Genomic DNA, 17,257 nt, shown 5'->3' with positions numbered 1-17,257 from the left:
GATGATCCCCAAAGAAACTTTGCGTGAGGTGTTCTCAGACCAGATTCTTGTGTGTTCTAGCAAGCACAGGGTCCGGCACAGTCCATCGCCCCAGTCAGCTGGTGGTTGTAATTGCTGCGTTGGTTCTGTTTTCAGCCCCCACTTCCACTGTAACCAATGAGTGTTGCAGTCCAGCCTGATTCTGCCCAGCACATACTGGGCCCTCACATAAACCGGTGGGAACTGCAGCCTAGTTAGAGCAACCCACAATAACCCCCATCAGGCCTGCCCCCTACCCTGGTTTGCCAGTATGTGTAGCAGACTAGTCCAGTCTGTCCCACATCCCATTTGGCTCTCATACATGCCGATGGGTATTGAAGTTTAGTTCTGTCTAACCAGCTCAAAATAGAAAAGACATCAGGACCTGGATTTTTTCCTTTATGGAAGACTTGATTTCTGCTTCAGTCTACTTTCTTAATATGGGTCAACTTAGATAGTCTGCATTTTCTTAATCTTTGCAAGTTACATATATATACGAATTTATTTAAATTTTTCCAGTTTATCAGTATATATTGTTCTTTGTAGTAGTTTCTTGTGATACTTTATATTTCAGTCATGTCAGTTGTAATGTCTCCTTTTTCATCTTTGAGCTTTTTGTCTTTTAGTGTGGCTAGAGGTTTAAATAAGCCAACTTTTTTTCCCAAAAAGCCCCACCAAATTTTGTTGATTACTTTTCATTTCAATTTCACGTTTTTTTCTCCTGTTGATTTGGGGGGGTTATTTATTCTTGCTTTTTTCAAGATTTTGTTTTTTTATTAGAAAGTCAGAAATACAGAGCAGAGGAGAGACAGAGAGGAAGATCTTGTGGCCTGGGAAAGCAGTTGAGGACGGCCCAAAGCCTTGGGACACTGCACCAATGTGGGAGAACCGAAAGAGTCTCCTGGCTTTGGATTGGCGTATCTCTGGTCATTGAGGCTGCTTGGGAATGAATCAATGGACAGAAGATGAGATATGTTGTATACTTTGGTCAAAGCAACAATTAAAAGCAGTATGATAATATTAATGATTACTTTAAAATTGTACTTGGGTGGAAATCGTCATTTTCTCATTCAATTATTGTTTATGGCCATTGTATATATTCCCACTAAACTAGAATCCCTTTTCTTTTTATTTGTTAAAACTCCTTTTCTGTGAAATATTAAACCACTTCAGTGTACTGTAAATTTAAAATGTTGTATCACAAACTTTAAAAAGAAAGATGGAGAAGAAAGAAAGATTCCAGGGAGAAAAGGATAGAGATGGAGGGGAAAGGAGAGAATTGTTTCCTTAGAATTATTTCTACTAAAATATTCTAGAAACCAAACATTTTATAAATAAAATGTTTAAATTTTATACAACAACAAAAATAGTGAACTGCATAAAAGAGAAAAAATGACCCCCTAGACTCAGAACAGTGTATCATTTACATGATTGAGCTTGGCATGATAGAACTTGACATATATGTTTAATTTTTTGCATATGTTTTGTACTTTTTATTTAAAATATGCATGTTTTTATGATAGTCCTCTTCTGCTTATTACTGACCATACTCAGTCTTTTCCTTTTAATGATAATGACTTCTGGAGGTTTAAAATATTTTATAGATATTTTCAATGTTCTCCTATCTCTCTTTCTCCTTCCAACACATACAGGGTTGTTAGATCCTGAATTTGGCAGAACCACTGAGAATAGAAAATCACAGAAAGTGAATTGCAAACCAAGAACCTCTTCCTGTTCAATTGCAAATTTCATTTCTTTTTAGTTTGATGTCATAGTCATGATTTGTAAAAACAAACAATAAATGAGATGTTCTGAGCAACTTTTTCCCTGCAAGATGGAACAACTCAACCTAGCCTCATATAAAGTGACACTTCCTAATTAACCTAGCTCTTGCCTTTAGAAAGAGCTTATATTACAGAATTATTATACAATGATAAAAAATATGGGTGGGAAACTCAAGATCATATTGTGCTGCCCTTACACTGTCATTTCAGATTTCTAATCTTCATATGGCTATTAGCCAGTTCTCAGTCCTTTAGATGATATTTGTAAGATAATTGCTCAGGAATGCAGATCTTGCTGTAGGATATTTAGTGTTACACTATATATTTTCCTCACGCTGTCAGGAAATATAAGATCTCTGGGTTGGAATCTATTTATTTATTTATCAAAGCACATGATAGCACCAGTTCCCTAAACCCCAGTCCTGGAGGGGTTATATGATAGGGACCAGATGTCCATCTGTGTGATGCACACATGAGAAGAATGAACCTTGGAGATTTTGAACCTTGGGGATGACTGGGGCAACCGGGGCAGCTGTCCAGCATCCCCTCCAGAGGCAGAGAATGTCTCATATACAGGAGTGTAGGCAAATTACTCTAGGGCAAAGTGGAAAGGTGTCTGTTTCATTTCATAAGATAGTGACTACACAGTGCATAGGAGATAACATTTGTAAACCTCTCAGGGGCTTCTTACTACTGCTAACTTCAGTTCCATATTTGCCACTCAGTAATCCTTTAACAAGGGTTTCCAGTACTGTTTTCTCAGTAACTCGAGATCCTGCAGAAATGTGAATGCATTCACAAAGAATTGTCTCCAAACTAAGGGTTATTCCTGCACTATTTCTGAACATTCTGAACATCATTGGTAAAGGTTGAATCTTTGAACTTGAATTATGAGTCTTGGAACTTTCATCGTTTATCAATAGAAAATTCACATGTTTCCTTAGAAAAGTGTTCTGAAGATGAATAGTCAGAGGCAGGACATGTATGTACCAGTTAATTTGAGCTTCTTAATTTTGGGGCAGGTAATGTACATATTGTGGTTTAGAGGTACTGGATGATGTATCAGGACATTTGTGCCTTTTGTATTGATCAACTTTGAATGTTTTGGTAATCTCAAGCTTGGAGATTCTTTGTGATGAGAACATTGATTGTGTCCTCTAGTTTTAAATTTAGATTAAATGGTACAATGTTTTTGGTAATCACCTTTCCATATAGCAGTATTTGGTAACTTAGTCCTGCATGTCTGTGACTTTGTACTGATTTCTCACCACTTCCACTTCTTCTCTACTCTCACCAGCTTATGGTAACTACTCTTCTGCCCTCTATTTCTATGAAGTTTTTAGATTCAAAGTGAAATTATTCTTATTTTCTGAAATTCATTGGTAAAAGAATTCCAATGCACATTATCTGAATATACCTGTAGGCACTAGGTTGTTTAAAAATGTAACATTAAGCTAAATGTGAAACAGGAGTGATAAATGGAATTATAGTAAATATTGGAGTTCCCATCCCAGTTTGTTTGTTTTATGCTAGTAGGCTTGTGATTCTTGAGTCATTCATGTTTTCATTATAAGGTCAAAGGCACATTGTGTAGTTATTATCTCAAACTAACTTTTTACTCCAATATACATCATAAGAACAAGATTTCTAATCCTTGCATGGGACTAATAGCATCATAACTATTAATAATCTCAAAATAATTCTTGGTTTATGATAACTGAGTTTAAAATCTTTTTCCTGATTGTCTTCTTTCTAAAGACAGGTTAAAAAATATCAGAAAACAATTAGGCTGAAGTATAGCACAAATCAGTCTTGCGGCAGCATTTTTAGATCCTTTAGTTCTTTGGACAGTTTTCTAAACTCATGCCCAGAGTGCTTTCCCTTCTTTAATATTTGTCTGATTCTGTGCCTGCAGCAGAATGCAATACTTGTCAGGTTTTTAAGGGGGTAGTGTGAGTCACTGAGTCTGATGTTCTTGGGGAAGAAAAAAGGGGGAATCCAAATACTTCTCTATCCTTTGAATGCATTAAAAGCTAGGAAGATGGATTGTGACTTTTCTTAAAGGCCTTACAGTGTCAGAGGGATGTTTGTGAAGGGGGTTGTGAAAATCATTGCTTTGAAGTGTTTCCAAGATTAGAAACCTGGCTTACGTGTGCTTCTTGTCTCCCTGTCTGAGCTGCCTTTTTGCATTTATGTCAGCTTTCAAAATGCATACCACTTTTTGTTGTAAATAAATAATGCAGATTCGTCTTTTCCAAAGTGAAGTTCCCTTCCCATTGGTCAGAGGAAGTTAATTTTCATTAGGTTTAAACAAGACTGGGGGCATAATGTATTCTTTCAAACCTTTCCTTGAATATGATAAACAGAGCCTGAACTAGATCAAGATCACTGGAACTATTTCCAAGAGACTTTAGTTTTTATATAGTATTTTCCTGTGAATGTCCCTGAGCTCTAATTATCCATGATAGGATATAGGTCACCAGGACTCCTTAGGAAGGCTAAAAATAGACAGGGGTACTTTTATATTTGCCTTCGATTGTCTTTATGGATATTTGCCATATTTTGAACATGCCCCCCCCCAATATGTTGGAAACGTAATCTCCAATAAAACAGTGTTAGGAATTAAGGCCTAATGAAAGTTTTTTGGTTTTAAGGTCCCACGATCAAGAATGAATTAGAGCCAGGCTTGCGGCTGCCCATAAAACTTTTTACTGTCTCTCACCACCTTACCTTCTGTCATGGAAAGATGTAGCAAATACACTGTATAGGATATTGGCACAAATGTAACTGGGACAGTGAGAAATAATTTTATTTTCTTTGTAAACTTCCCAATCTATAGTATTATATTACAACAGTGCAGGAAAGAACAAGACAACATAAATGTTAGGCTGATATATACATTTCAAGCTGAAAATGATTCAGGCAGGATACCCTTTGCTGAACACACAGATACATGTGTTCTAGATGTTTTTCACTCACAGCTAGTGTGGAATTTTGAGGGCCCCGAAAAAGGAAAGAAGTTCTAAAAATTCATTAGTTTAAATTTGATCTTAACATTAATTTCTCCATATGGAAGGAGATAATGAAAATTGGGAATATGAATATTTTTTTAAGATTTGGGTCTGGCGTGGTGGTCTAGTTGCTAAATCTTTGTGTTGCAACTGCTGGAATCTCATGTGGGCTCTGGTTTGTGTCCCAAATGCTCCACTTCCCAGCAAGCTCCCTGCTTGTGGGCTGGGAAAGCAGTAGAGGACGGCCCAAAGCTGTGGGACCTCAAACTCACATGGGAGACCCAAAAGAAGTTCCTAGCACCTGACTTTAGATCGTATCAGCTTGATTCTGACCATTATGGTTGCTTAGGGAATGAATCAGGAGATGAAAGAGCTTTCTCTCTGTAAATCTGCCTTTCCAATTATAAATAAATAAATCTCTTTTTTAAAAGAAAAACTATTTGGGACTCCACACCTATAGTATTAAGGATTATAAACCCCAAGAAAGGCTTCATGAAAATAAGATTTGGGGATGAAATTTGTTTAAGTTGAAATATTAATATATAATTGATCAAATTATTATTGTCATTGCTTTTAGCTTTGAAATATACATTATTGTTCCCATCAAAATACAGAAAATTGGGCTTTAGATTTATTTTATGAAGGAACTCTATAATTCTTTTTGATATATATTGTTGGATGTTTGAGGTAGTAACAGCCATGACTTTTTTTTTCATCCATCCCATCCCCAGCCCCTCTCTTCTTTATTGTTGGGAGAGCTCCTTAAAAAGTTAACATACTTCTGTTTAAGAGAAAAAATCATGGGGGCTTCCCATGATTGGTACCAAACTGTTTTGAGTTTTAATAAAGCCAGCCAATATGCTAGATTCTTGCAAGCATTGCCTTGTGGAGTCCATGTAGGCAAATTTATGTAGCAGGCCCAATGCAGTAGCCTGTGGCTGAAGTCTTCACCTTGCATGTCATCAGGATCCCATAAGGGCGCTTGTTCGTGTCCTGGCTGCCCTGCTTCCCATCCAGCTCCCTGCTTGTGGCTTGTGAAAGCAGCCGAGGGTGGCCCAAAGTCTTGGGACCCTGCACTCACGTGGGAGACCTGGAAGAAGCTCCAGGTTCTGACTTTGAATTAGCTCAGCTCTGGGCATTTTGGCCACTTGGGGAGTGAATCAGCAGACAGAAGGTCTTCTTCTATATCTCTCCTCTTCTCTGTAAATCTGACTTTCCAATAAAAAAAACCTTAAAAAGAATAAGAAAACTTATGCAGCAGTCAATTTCCTTTAGTATGAGAAAACCAAGATAGGTCAAGACATTTTTCCAGAGTTGCACACAAAAGCGGAAAACAGGACGTGGACCCCATGACTATAAAGTAGATATTCTCCCGTTATTATGTTTTAGTATTGTTGGTCTACATAATATCTCAGTGACAAATATTCTGCAAATCTGTGGCTTATTCACATGAAGATTTCTTTGACTATTTGTAGCTGCATTCTTCTGTATCCTGCTTGTGAGATCTTGTGTAGTAGAGAATATCTGAAATATCACTGCTTTATGGCCAAGAAGAAGATGAGACTGACTGGCTTGGAAGCCCCAACCTGAGGTGACGCATGTCTCCTCTGCTGACACTCCAGGTCAAGTGCCCAAAAAACAACTTTCATGGATTGGAGAAATAGAATTCTTCTTCAAGAAAGAGCAAGGTGATATTTGCAGAGTTTAGATCACAACAGCTTCTGTGCTTCCCAATGACATTAGAGTTTTATGAAAGGCAACATGCTTTCGGTTCTTTTTTTGTAATAAGTTGATATTGAAAGCAAAAGGAAGACATGGTTTGCAGAGATGAATTAATAATTCAGTATGGGAGCCAGATGCAGACTTAGTCCTTGACTTCTTACTTTTATGCTCTGACTTTGAAAATCTGGATTTTGGCTTCATAGACAGAGGTGTTAGATGAAGGTGTCTTGTTTTGCAAATAGAAACAGTCTCAGGAGACAAATAACAATGGCGTGGGAAATTTATGAAGTTTATATTTAGGAACTCTTTCAGGAAAGGTTTTACTGTCAATATTTTCATTGGTACCCAAGAAGCTGACAGAAAGGCCATGTTTTATGAATTGTTGTGGCTGCAAATATTAGCCTTGACATTTTGAAGTAAAAAATTGTGAGAAAGATACAGAAGCAAATAAATATAAGAGTCTCTGACAGCTGAGAGAGGTGGAAACTCTTCTAACAGTTATGACCATGGGTATTTTCTTGGTTGACTTGTATTTTCTTGAATGGTTTTTCTAGCTCTAGCATTGAGTGACTGATTGCTTCCTCCCAAACAATGTCAGCAGGATACGAACGCATGGCAGCACATCTTTTAAATCGGTAACCCCATACTGATCCTTGACCTTATTAGCAGTCGGCTGTAGGGATCTCTTAAGTCTACAGCTAATGCTACTCTAACCTCAACAAGATGGTCGTTATAGAAAATGCTGGGGATTTCTTACTGACCTTGTTAGACGTTCCATTGCAGTGTACCAAAATGGCATGAGCCATAGCTAAATGACAGGCCAAATACCATATGGTTTCATTTTATGGAAATGTATTGGAATAGGTTTTATTTTTTTTAACAGATCTACCATTGTTACTGTAGTGAGATTTTTAATATCTGGGTAGGTCAATAATTGGAAAAATGCTGATATTTGAACATTTTGGAGTAGACTTTGGTACATGCTTTGAGTTTAAGGAATGTCCTTCATAATAAATAAATAAAATATAGTAGAATAATGAAACCTGCCATACAGTTTTGGAAATGATAGCATACTGGCCAAGTCTATGCCTGATGGTGGCTACCATTATACACTTTTGAAATGGGAATGTAGGCTCAAAATACAAAATAATTGAAAGATCACAACCTGGAAGAGATACAGCCTCTGAACAGGTTGGGGTAATCAAGACACAAGAGTGTTTTTTGTGAATAAGCTTTTAGCAGTTTTACTCGCATTTCTGAATTTAAAAAGGGTAGACATTGCTTTGAATGCTTGAAGTTACATGTTTGAAAAAGAAATACCACTGAAAGTAACGTATGCCATTTTCAAATAGCTTTTCAGAATCCACTGTGACAGTGGCTCCTGCATATATGGACATTGCTGGCCTATTATATTGTGGAACCTACCTCTAACTTTGTTTTGATTGGAAAAAGCTAGCAGTGTATAACAGAACAAGCCATTTTACATATTATCTGAATCCTTTACGCTATTTTTAAATAAATCTTTTTTTTTTTAAGATTTATTTATCCTCATTGGAAAGTCAGATACACAGAGAGGAGGAGAGACAGAGAGGAAGATCTTCTGTCTGATGATTCACTCCCCAAGTGAACCACAACAGCCGGTGCTGCGCTGATCTGCTGCCGGGAACCAGGAATTTAAGGTTTTGGGCCGTCCTCGACTGCTTTCCCAGGCCATAAGCAGGGAGCTGGATGGGAAGTGGAGCTACCAGGATCAGAACCGGTGCCCATACGGGACCCCAGCACATTCAGGGCGAGGACTCCAGCCACTAGGCCACGCCGCCAGGCCCCCTTTAGGCTATTTTATTTTTATTTTTATTTCATAGCCTTCTTATTATTATTATTTTATGATACAGTTCCATAGGCTCTGGGATTTCCCACACTCCCTCCAAATCCCTCCCCCCTCAAAGTTCCCCTATATTATTACTATACTATAGTTCTTTATAAACTGTCATGTGTCCATCATTAAGGGCATGGACAATGGCAGAGTCCAGCTTCCTATTGTCAAGTTTCACTGAGAGTCCATTTTTGGTCTGGAAGTAGATGCATACCGCATTGTATCCTCACATCTGGATATGACAAACTTCCATTACACAGTTACCATACATCCCCTTCAATGAAAAGAAATTATTGAATTTTAAAAGAAATTATTTTAAAAGAATATTATTTTAAAAGAAATTATTGAATTTGTATTTGCCAACTCATGAAAAGCAAATTGCTTTTTTAACAAAATAATTCATGAAGGGTTGTTATGTGTAATAATGGGCAAAGAAAATCAACTGTTTCCTGAATATTCATGTTAGCCACTGCCTCCTATTACATCGGCCATGAGTTTTGATGCAGACATGTATGTAGTCCTTTAAAAGTCCCATTTAATGCTGTGTGGGGGATATTTCTTTTTGAGGGTCACAGATATACAAAAAGTAGACATTAGCCATTTAAATTTAAAAAACAAGCAAGAAAGCATTGACTTTGTTCATCTTGTTTGTGTTTGTTACTTGCTTTTATTAATAGGCATGTAGGTAAAATGTCAACTGATTTAAACACTGTTAACAAAAATTGCAAATTATCCATTAATGTGTGCAACAATGCTTCTTTCATATTCTTACATTTTCTGGCTGCTAGCTTATGAAAGGTGGAATAAATTTGGAGAATAAGAAATGGAGAGTAGCTGAACAAAGAAATTTTTTAAAAAATCTATCGTAATATTACTGTAGTTATCTTCACTGTAAGGAATGAAGAATAGCTATAAAAACAAGTTTTTAAAAAATATGAAATGCAATATTACTATATTTATCTTCACTGTAACTTGTATTTGTGGCTATTGTGTTCCCCATTTTGTGGATGAGGAAACTGAAGCACAGGAAAATTAAGCAAATTGTTTAAGAGACAGGGAGGGAAATAAAGACAAAGAGGTAGAAAAAGAAGAGGAGGAGAGATGAATCTTGGACACAATAAATTGGTATCATCTGTCTTTGAAATTCAAGTAACTTTGCTTCCTGCCTTGGCTGTGATGGCAAATCAAAGAATACTGTTTACTCTCACTTTCCACACACTGTTTTCCCTAGAGATAAAATCCTGAGTTTGAGCTGTGCAGATGACCAGCTGAGAGAATTCAACTTTGCCTGGTTTAACCACTGGGTGAAACCATCAGAGTAAGTTCAGTGACATTAAATAGGACTTGTGTAGGGGTTGTCTAAGAAATAGCCTAAGGGAGCAGCCTCAGGTAGCACGCATGAATTTACATTTCCACCTGTCCTCCTGGCCTGTGTTAACCATAATCATCCGGTGGGTGGAGTTTCATACAGTTCCCTGGGCCAAGGGTGAGCTGGGGAGTGGAAGCCAGCACTTGAGTATGGGGTAATATATAAGTGGCATGTCTATCTGATGACCTGTGAGTCCTTTTTCAGCCCTGGATCATATTTTCCCTAGATTTATTGCAGAAAAGAGCCATTCAATTACACTATGCCTTAGTTTTGTTTTTCTTTCAGTAAAATAATAGTAGATCTAATCGATGTTAATGGAATAATTTTAAGAACACATTGGAAGGAAGATGGGTTTTAAACTGCAGCAGTACCTGGAAAATGAGTTGAAACTGAGCTAAAGTTGTTACGGAAACCTTTGGCCTATGGAATTGCTCAGTTTTGCTAGATTGAGTCTTTTAAAATACATTCATTATATATGTATATGAAATTATATTCACCATATATATGTACATATATATATATATGAAAGTGAGAATCCACATTTTTATCAGGACACTTATTTGACTTAGGTATTTTGCTGCTAGACAGGATATTGCTCTATACCATATACATTTTTTAAGCATTTTGGATGTTTTGCCAAACATAAGAAATATGAAATAAGAAGTATGGCTTAGTGTCTATAATTGAGCAGTCTTAGTTGTAACTGCTGTAATTATGCAAGGTCTCTGTCACGGAGGACCAATAGTCACTTGAGTAAGCCTTCCATATGGTCATCCATATGTGAAAAAAAATGGACTTTATTTTTTCTTTCTGTAAGGTGATCTTCTTCTTTCTTTACAAAAATAAAGTGGAGTTTGGAGTCGAACCTAATGAGTGAATAATAATAGAATTTTCCATCACCAATGCGACAAGGTGAACACAGCAGTATGGTTAAAATTCTTCATATAAATGGCTGAGATTATATAGCTCAGTTTTAGATGAACTGTCTAGAAACACTGTTTGAAAGCCAATTACCATAAACATTAGTTTTCTTTAGGATCACTGGGGGAGTCTTCTTAGGCAGATTTCAGGCAATAAAAAAGTAAGTGATCTCTGACTCCATCTTCCCATTATCACCCTTCTGTTTTTTGACTCTTTTTGAAATGATAGATCTAATCATTTCACTAGGTTCAGTTGTACACCCATTTCCAAAGTGTCTGCTAATGTTTTTCATCATCTCTACAGAAATCTTTCTGCATTAGCTAGTCTGTATTTGGTATAGTAAGGACCTTGCTTCTAGAAGAACCAGCTAGTCAAATTAATCTTAGTTTGGGGTTTAGAGAAATGAAGGTATTAAACAAAAAATATCTGTGTCTGCTTAAAAGAAGCACTAAGTTTTAAACTGATGAAGCATAATATACATAGTGAATGATTTGAACATATGGAAACCTTTCTGTCAAATGTATTATCATAGAGTTGGTCCAAGAAAGACCTGATGCTAGATAATTTGGGAAGTATTTTGCAATGCTCCTGTAATTATTTTTCATATATACATATATATGTGTATATATTTTTCAAAGAAATCCCATTGGATATAATGTGTATTTATGACATGATATACTTCATATATGTGTCCTATAGAATTTCTGTGACAAAAAATCTGGTAAATCAGCAACAGTGAACATTTTTGTTTTGCAAAGTAATCAATTGCATTTTGTTGTTTTTCTTACCTGTCTCACTCATCATTCCTGTTCTTTTATGACGATGAACTGAGCTGGCGCCTGCGAAAGTAACTATAGTAGACTTAGTTACATTAAAGGGTCAAAATTATGGCTGTGTGGGGCTAAGGTCATAACAGAACCAAAGAGCTCTGGGCACAAATCTTCCTTTCATGCTCGGCTGACTCAAATAATCCCCCGAGGCTCAGGTCTCTGATTGTGTTTCCAGATGGTTTCCTCTGGTGTAAACACCTCTTGCACACTGTCCAGCAGCATCAGCAGCCTGGCAGAAAGCAAAACAGCAGGTCTGGGAATTACATGGTGTGTGGCACCTGTTGCCAGGCTTTGACCCTTTTCCTTGCACTCCCATGGTACATCCCACTGCCATTTTTGACTCTTTTGTGGTTGCAGGTCAAACTCTCTCCTTTCTTAGCACACAGCCAGCTTCACTGATACCCTTCTTTTTTCCCATTTATTCTTCACATCCAAGCTTGTAATTCCTGTCAGTCTTGCAGCTAAATTTCTATAATCTAAGCCTCATCAGAATTCGTGTACTTCTTCACTTATTAGACAAATGCCTATGCATTGTTAGTTATTCACCATACTTGTTGGATATCTGATTCAGTAGCAGCTACTGTGCTAGTTACTGGAGCTACACTGGTGAACAAAACAAGACATTGACTCTTTCAGATTGGTTTCCACTAATGCCAGCCTTAGGAATCTCAGCTAAAGTTTTCTACTTTCAGGAATCAAAGACAGCCCACCTCCATCATCAGAATTCTCTAACTTACTTACTTTACGTCAGAACAAGTCATCTTTCTGAAATTCTGAAGCCACATGTTCGTTGTCTTGCTAATCTGTACTACTTTCAGGTAGATGTTTTGAATTGTACATAGTTTTTGTTGTGTTTTCAGATGGCAAATTCACAAATTCATCTTCTGGCATTTATGTTTTTGCTTTCATTTTCATTAGTAAGTCACTAGACAGTTTATATTCAGTAAGCTTGGTGAATTCATTTAACAGATGTTTTGGCACAAAACATTGTTCTAGGCTAGGGAAAGATAAAATTGTTAGGACAGCTGCACAGTATGTGGCAATGAGGAGTAGCCATTATTTATAATATATTGTGGGTGGAATTTTTAATTTTTATTAAAATTTCATCCACTGCATAATGTTTCAGGGTTACTACATAATTTTTAAATTTTAGTACTTCCATAACTATGAAAAAGTTAGGAGCATTGTTCTATAAGGAATTTTGAAGAGCATTTAGGGAGATGGGGAGGCTCCATGGTCTTGGAATTTCATTGTTGCTGAGTAGAGTTAGATATTGCATTGTAGCTCTGTGTAGATATTGGTGTGTCTGCATGTTTTTGTATTGCTTGGGTTTTTTACATTATGTATTGTTTGGATTTTTACAAGAGGGGAAAGCCTCCTTTCCCTCCCTCGAAATGGTTCCTTTGTTTTAATAGAGACCAATGTGATTGGTGGGTGACAAGGTCAAAGGTAGGTTGGATGCACAAGGCAGCCTGGACTGAAATTGATGTGACTGAATCTTTTGTCACCATCATAGCCCTGGTTGGGCTGGGTGTCTTCTTTTGCTTGGGGTGGATCAGCTTCCATTGCATGGTTTTGTTTATTACTCGGCACTTGGTATTGTGTGTGTGTGTGTATGTGTGTGTGTGTTGGGAGTAGGGGAAATTTCACTCCAAATTTAATGGATGTAAGCTTCCATTCTTACATATTGGACTTGGTTTTTTCCACTTATAAAAAAATAAAAAGCAAAACAATAAAAACAAAAACAACAAAACAAGCCTGGTACTAGTCTTTGTCAGTCACAAACCATATTTAGCTGAGAATATTATACAAGTTGGTTCCACAAAATAAAAAATAAGTAGTTATAAAAAACTAACCCAAAGAGTAGTTGCTAAGAAGAAACATTGCTTGGTATATCTGTATTCAAGCATTAAAATTTTTAGCATTGTGGTTGCATGTATTTATTTGCATGCTGCTTATTTGGTTCCTTGAAGGCATTAGTTACCCATGCTTAGATGACTTTAGACAACTTAAATTGCAGGTTATAAAATCCGAATTAGATTAATCAGTGCAAAAGACAAAGTCATGAATGTAACACTACTTTCGGACAAATTTTGCAGCCACAGTTAGAAAACTTGTGATCAAGATCATTTGCTTTCTTTTATCCTGTTTCAGTGTAGCTGCTTGGTTTTAGCTCTGTTTTAGCGGGTCTTGTTTTCCTGTCTCAGTTGGCTGTTAGTGTCCCCTTCCTTATTTGGTTCCTATGGGAGATAACATAATTCTCTTAACTCTGGAAAACGTGTCTTAGCTGTGTTCTGATTAGACCTTGTTAGGTCATGTGCTGATTCCTGGGAGTTATGATGAGGTAATATTGTTAGTCTCCGCCTCAGAAACTGTCCCTGCGAAACCACCATCATCTTTCATGTTGGAGTCTGAGCCAACATCCTTTGAAACTCTGGAGAAGACAGATGTGTAAATGACAACTTGGGTATCGTTACTTAGAGAAAGGGGATTGAATGCAGGAAAACCAAAGCTATCGAGTGTCCTCTAAAAGGGTTTATTTTAAATCACACACAGTTTCTGCATTATTGTCAAAGAGTTTGAGATGTTTGAGGAGTGATAGAGCACATAGCTTTGTGCTGTATTTGGAATGTCACAGAGTTTCAAACAGTTCTTGGGGCAGATGGGAAACAATTTTAAGGTTTCTCAAAAGTAATTGATTTATCATTGTAATAGTCAGAACATGCGAAACCTTGCCTGCTAATGACAAGGAGAAACATCTGGAGCCAATGGCAATGTTAATTTTGGGCATTTTCTTTTTGTAGAGAGTGCTGGTTCTTCTGAGATTGATGTTGGCAGTTTGGAATCTTTTCCAGGTGGGAAAGAAACTCAGAACACTAGTTCTGTGATTGCCTCTCTTCCCATAAGACAGCTTGGGCTTCAGTTCAGCTGCCTACAGTGATGCTGCTTTGAGACCTATATTCAGCCTGTGCTCTAGAGAGAGAAATCTACTAAGAGACCACCTGCACTTGAACTGACATCCCCTCTAGGCAGTGAGCCTGACCCTGGGTGTCTGCAGATGCTACAAATGTTGACAAAGGATTACTATAACTGTATTTTAAATCTACTATTACTGTGTTGCAAGCTACCTTTTGTTTGGCTTGTATTAACTCATCTGCGTGACTAGCTCTGTTATTGCTCCAGAAAAAGCCCAAAGAATGGATGTTTGGCCTACCAGTGAGGACTTTAGTTGGTATGGTCATATCCTATCTTGGAATACCTGAGTTTCCGTTCCCTCTCCATTCCTGACTCCAATTGCTGATAATGTGCAACTTTGGAGGCAGCAGGTAATAGCTGAAGTATAAGAGAGAGAGAGATGGAGAGAGAGGGAGAATGAATGGGAGAAGATAAATGAATGCAAAAGTCCCAACACAGTCATCTCATATAAATCAAATGTTTGGATTCTAGTTAGAAAAACTACTTTGGGTTGGAATATATTATTTATCTACAGATGTGGTTCACTGAGCAAACAATTTTAGTAGGAGTCTAAAGCCACTGCTGCTTATTATTATTATTATTTTGCTTTGATTTTGAAAGTATGTTGAGGTAGTAGATAGATGAATCATCAAAGACCCTAGATTTTATTCAGGATGACTGCCATTTTATGGTTTTTATAAGGCTCTCCTTAATTCATTTGTTCCATGAAATTTAGTACTTTATATTGTTTTCACAAATATTATCCTACATTTTGCCAGAGCAAAAAATTAGAATGAAGATACTAGATTTTCCTCTAAGTGGGCCCACATTATTGGAATGAAATCTTGGCCTTGTACCACAGGTGAACACTTGAGTCACAGTTCCCCTTTTTTATATAATTCTTTTTATTAAAGTTGCGAACAGTTCAAATAATTTGATGACTACTTCGGCACTCTATCTGGAATCTTCTGCTCTTGAAGACAATTCATGGAGGCCTGATTGGAAATGAGCCTTCTTTGAAAATTAGAACTGAGGGCTTTATCTGTTCAGGATGAAGCTATCAAGCATGTAAGGCAGCTTTCCAAAGGATGATATGGCAACTTCCTTCCACAAAAGTTTAAAACTACTGGAAAGCCATTTGTGATAAAGTCCTATTCATTTTCTAGCGGGTATGAGTGGGTTTTTATTGGAAAATGAATTAAATTTTCACACAAGTTTCTTTGTGCTCCAAAGCAAAGAGTTTTCCAACATTTTAAGCATTTTGGCAAGTTCTTAGGGAAGATATTTTCAACCAGTGTGATTCAGTTTAGCTCCATTAAAAGTAGGCCCTTGCAGGTGGATTCTTGAATCTGTGCCTATTTAAAAAAAAAACTACTGCCTGTTCTTAATAAATGCTGTGATGTGAGGTACCATGAACAAGCATGTCTTAACCCTGTCCCATCAATAATTTTACTCATGAGATCTTGGCACATGTGTTTGTTGTTTCTCATCTCTCTGAAGAATGCCAGTTGGCTAACTATCATTCCCCATGATTAATATGATTTTGGAAAGCTGCTGGTTTATGGAAATAATTGGAGAAATGAAATCTCATTGAAACACAGGTAGACGTGTGTGTATAAACACCAATTTCTCTGTTCTTTAATGAAGGGTGAAAAGGTAAGGGGAAAATAGCCTTTTGTCCTGAAGTTGATAATCAGCAGAAGATGCTGTATGCATTGCACAATTATGAGGGTACTTCAGAATGCTTATAGAAAATTCATACTATGAAAAACTGTAGATTTTGATTTCACTTTTTCATGAATTTTTTGAAGAACCTCTGTAAAAATCAGCAACCCAAATCCTTTATATCTTCAAGATTTTTCTTTGATGATCCTGGGCTTACACTTTCACATTAACACTGTTTATAACAAATGTCTTCCTGGAACCTGTTCTGTATGTATAACCTCGCTATGTAAGTGTATATTTAAGCTTTCAGTACTTGTGGAATTTACTTCTTTCTCTGGCATTTGGAGGCAACATACAGTGTCTTTTATACCTTGTAAATGGTCTAAAGTTTATTTGTATTAATAAAATGCCATTACTATTAGTTTTGATGCAATGGGAATTCCAAAACCCTTTTCTAAAATAATGTTTATACTGTTGAATGAGAACTTAATGGATGATAGTGTACATAGTCCTTTACATATACTTACCTCTTTGATTTCTCACAAATCTGTGAATTGGGAACGATGAGCCTAATTTGTCATCCATGACTCAGTTAAAAACCTTGCTGAGTCACACAGCTGATGAACAGTAGAGGCAGATTTGGAACTTGGGGTGAACCGTGGAGGCTTTTACTAATGTCTTGTAACAATGCGTGCGCTAAAGAGTGTCATTGTTTAGAAAGGAACTTTTGATGATTAGTTACCATGTTAGAGCATATACAGTTTTTCTAATCTGTGTCCTAGACTGGTAATAGTGTTCAGCTTCATTAAATCCAGTAAGCTAAAAGGAAACAGAAAATAGCTTTGGGATAGATAGAATGCATTTGATACTTCACTGTTGATGATGATGGATCATAATGTGATTTCACTGCTTGGTTTATCAGACCCAGGTGAGAGTGTAAGTGAATTTAAATTCATCAAAATCACCAGGCCTAGCTTGTGGTCTTTGCACACCCCTCAGACTGTGTATTACCCTATAATAGCATATTTTTCCCATTGCCATTGCCCTTGGTATTCATTTCAACCACATTTATAAGTATAAGCATGTACAAAGAAGAGGAGAGACGCTCT

The sequence above is a fragment of the Ochotona princeps genome, chromosome 11 (genome assembly GCF_030435755.1).
Source record: "Ochotona princeps isolate mOchPri1 chromosome 11, mOchPri1.hap1, whole genome shotgun sequence".
In the NCBI taxonomy this organism is placed as follows: domain Eukaryota; kingdom Metazoa; phylum Chordata; class Mammalia; order Lagomorpha; family Ochotonidae; genus Ochotona; species Ochotona princeps.
Note: the sequence above shows the minus strand (reverse complement) of the source record.